The sequence below is a fragment of the Gymnodraco acuticeps genome, unplaced genomic scaffold (genome assembly GCF_902827175.1).
Source record: "Gymnodraco acuticeps unplaced genomic scaffold, fGymAcu1.1, whole genome shotgun sequence".
NCBI classification, from domain to species: Eukaryota; Metazoa; Chordata; class Actinopteri; order Perciformes; family Bathydraconidae; genus Gymnodraco; species Gymnodraco acuticeps.
The window spans coordinates 682,046-686,181 of NW_022990311.1; the positions used below are offsets into that span (position 1 = coordinate 682,046).

Here is a 4,136-nt window from a genome sequence, read left to right on the forward strand (position 1 = left end):
CTTAATTTGTCCTCTTTTTTATAACCCAATATGGGTGATTCCCCATTAAGATCCCCAGGGGCACGAGGTTCTGGTGGTGTGCATGAAGGGGTTTAGTCCACGTGAGGAGTGCTCAAATGTGGGAGGATGTGTAAGGCAGCGGAGGGTAAAATAAGTTAAAGTGTGAACCTCCAGCAGGGCAGGTGGTGCTGCTGTGAATAAGGCCGACTATGGAGTCCGATGGGCGGACTGTAAAGCACCGCAAAATACACCCCCTGATAGGTAACCAGGGCCATGAGAACATCCTCCACAGGAGGGTGGGTGGTGCTGCTGTGAATAAGTCCGACTATGGTGTCCGATGGGCGGACTGTAAAGCACCGCAAAATACACCCCCTGATAGGTTACCAGGGCCATGAGAATATCCTCCATAGGAGGGTGGGTGCTGCTGCTGTGAATGTGTAATCATCTGGGTTTAGTCCGTGGGGGAGTGCTTAAGTGCGGGGGCCCGGGGTCCCAAGGTGCGCGAGGTTATGGAAGTACGCATGTCAGGTAGATATGCTGGAGGTCTGTAGTCCGTGTTTTGGGTCTCTGTGAGCGGCCAAAGTGAGGTGGTTTTCCCGGTGTATGTCATGGAAGTCTGAAATAGCCTGTTTGCCCATGTCAAATCTTATTATTTTAACCCCTTTCTCTGGTTCTTCCAAAAGTTCACTTATACTTATTTAGCCTGTGGAGGAATGCAAGGGTAGTTAGCAGGGGAGTCTACCTGCATTATGAGGCACTATTCCCGGGTACATTTTATCCATTTTATCCATTCTGTACATTTGGCTTACCGCGACTGGTAGTTAATGTCGCTACGGGGGACGCGTATATCCCTAAGGTATGTTAGGGAAACTTCCATCCTACATCTGCTCCCTGATCTCACGGCGAATTATAAGTGGCTACTGCCTGAGATCGAATGCTGTGGTTTTATTAAATGTGCCAACTGCTAGGACTGTCTTAGGGAAGATAGCTTTTAGATGCGCAGCTCCTCTGTCTTGGAACAGTCTACAAAAGGAATGGAAGCTGAGCAATTTGGTTCCACTAAATGTTTTTAAAGCAAGGATAGATGCTATCCAATCGGAAACTGTTGGAACCTGTAAATGTTACTAGCTATGTAAACTGTAGTCCCTGTAAATATGCTGTATGATGTCCTTTTTGTTTTTAAGTTTTGTTTATATGTATTCATGCGGAACCTACTTGCAGCAGGTCACCCTTGAAAAAGAGATCAATGATCTCAATGGGATTCACCTGCATAAATAAAGGTTTGAAATTAAATTAAATTAAACGGGGAGCTCGTAGGCTAACGGAGAATGTAAAATGTTTGACCAATTATATGTCAGATAAGCTACTGAGACCTGTCTGTCTGCCTGGCACATCAACTCTCACTCACACACACACACACACACACACACACACACACACACACACACACACACACACACACACACACACACACACACACACACACACACACACACACACACACACACACACACACACACCTACTGTTAGTCCAACAACGCCCTTTGCTGGCGGCATATTCATTACAACAGACACCTATACATTCCCTAACCCTAAAGTTTATTTGTAGATATCTCCTAAAGCCTACAAATAAAGTGTGAAATGTAGGCCTGTTACATACTATTGAGCAATATATATTATACACACTGTTCTGCTTTCTTTACTGACCTCAGCAGCTGTTCTCACTGTAAACATCGCCTCACAATGAAAGCAGTTGTATTAAAAAAAAAATAGCCTAACATCCAGGGGAGATGTGATTAGTATGGGCTTAGAACAGTCTCATAATACACACATGCACACAGAAGGATTCACACTTGTATTTCATGATCCGCAAAAGGATCCACACTTGTGTTTTTCAATGCACACACAAATGTGTTCCGTTTCATATACATGTAAATAAAATCCAAATACAGAAAAAAGTTGTACATGTTGTATTTTTGATCCACACATATTAGTTTTCCGTTTAAATCCTCTGAACCTGCAAACACAAACCGCTTTCTGTGCACAGATCGCTATGCATTCGTGTGTGGGTTTTTTGAGACTCCCCTGACGCTCACCCGATTCGTACTTGTTAATTTCTCTCATCTATAGCCAATCAGATGTCTCCTCCAGTCTAAGCCAATCACATGAGCGCGCCCCCACAAGGGTAGGATTTATTGCGTTCGTGACGTAGCGCTTCATTTACGCTTTTTGCGCAGTCCGGAGCTGACAGGTCAGAGGTCATCTGTAAAATGGCGTCTGGTGGTCGCGCGCCTCCCGCTCCAAGTGTAAATTATGTTTAAATTATGAAATACTCCTAAATTATGAAGGATTGGTTTTGCTTAGTTGTTAGTTGTTTAATTCGAGAATTATATAGAACTGTTTTGGTTAGCTTAACTGTGTTGTAGCTGAGCTCCATAAGCTAACATTAGCTAGCGTTGTCTGTCTAACGATCACCCATTCTTATTAGGTGCTTCTGCTATCAGTACTGATCAGCCAAGAGGCAAAAGACGATTTCCCACCCCGGCTCCTTGCATCGTCAAACGGACGGACTTTCACATATATGTCCTTTCGGGACCCAGTCAGTTTACACCTAAGGGCTCGGAAGAGCTACCACTTGCCCATGCTGGCCTTGGAAAGAGGATGCTAAATCTACCAGACAACTTATTGCACAGTGAGGTAATCATATAAACAGTATTAAAGATGTCTCAATGATTTAAAATGTGAATCACTTACTGAATATTGTATGTTATTTCACTTTGTTTTAAAGACTATGGCTTCGGTTGAGGAAGAATTTCCAAAACTGAAAACATTAAAAGGAGGCTGGATGTTTTTCAAGTCAGCAGGTAATATTGTTCTCATCTCCATTGGTGAAAATGCTGTGTTGTGTTTGTCACACTCAGAAGCCCCACATATGTGTTTTCTGTCGCCCTACTTTGAATTACCATTCATATCACTTCTTCAAGTTGTATAAAACAGTACTAAAGTTTGCCTGACAAAGTGTAACGTATATCCCTAATATTAATGTACTGTCAGGTGGTTTTAAAGCACACTTGTGTTGTTCCTATTTTTATTTTAAAATAGGTGGTAGTGGACGTCGAAAGCTGTCCATAATTCCTACTGACTCCGAGGGGTACTCCACAAGGCTCCTCAAAACAGCGTCCAACAACGGAAAAAAACATTGTGTTTGTAATTCCACTACAGGAGCAACTTTCTACCGAACCTCTACCCTATGACTCGGCAGAGTTTGCAAAGATGCCACAGTCAACCTGCATAACATGTGGCAGTCAAATGCCTTTGCAGCTGTTGCCTTTACATGTGGAGGAATGTAATGACATATTGACTGTAAGCTGTTATTAAAACATTTCTCTCATTTCTCAAATACATATGTAATGTTTTAGTTTGCTCAAATGACTGTTTCAAAGTCTATAGAACCAATTCTCTGTACCTTTTTTGTTTTTTAGGAGAGTGAATCTGGGACTTCTCTTGATGAAGTGATTGAGCAGCCAAATCCAGGGATGGGAGAATTGTCAGAGGTAGTTGATGCTGTCTTCTCCTGTTAAAGTTACTTTGCAATTTAGTATAAAAGCCTTATTGTTTTCAGTAAATAATGACAGAATGATTGCAGGTGTGTACATAGGTAGGGTATAACACATTTCACCAAACTGACTTTTTGCACACTGTCTATGTACTCATTTTTTATCATAGAATAATGTTTCCTGTATCACTTATCTGAGAGAGAATTATTAAACATAAAACCTTTCTTATAATAATGTGATATGTTTTAAAGGTATTGACATTTGTTTATGTTTTTTACAGGTTTGCCCTATATGTCTTGAATCTTACCCAATTGATGTCCTCTCATTTCATGCAAGCACATGTGGTGAAGGGTAAGACGTTTTGACTTGTTCAAGCAAAAGATGGAAGATAGACATGTTTTGAGAGAGGTGAACAACATATACAAAGTGTCAAACCTAATAACGATATCGTTTGGTGAATGTGCTTGTTCCTTTTTTGTGTTTTAAAATGCTGTAATGTTACAGCTATAGCAGCTGCATCAGAGCATGTGATGCATTTTTAGGAAATGTAGATGTAGAAATCATAACAGAGCCGAAATA

General features: G+C 41.3%; 1 long non-coding RNA gene across 1 annotated transcript; it reads left to right on the top strand.

Annotated features, from left to right (window-relative positions):
• Window positions 1-2,594: 2,594 nt before the first annotated feature.
• On the top strand, window positions 2,595-3,533 carry LOC117550371. Its single transcript, XR_004569620.1, has 4 exons — window positions 2,595-2,697; window positions 2,789-2,864; window positions 3,103-3,363; window positions 3,483-3,533. It is a non-coding gene; the product is annotated as an uncharacterized LOC117550371 (long non-coding RNA).
• Window positions 3,534-4,136: the final 603 nt, after the last annotated feature.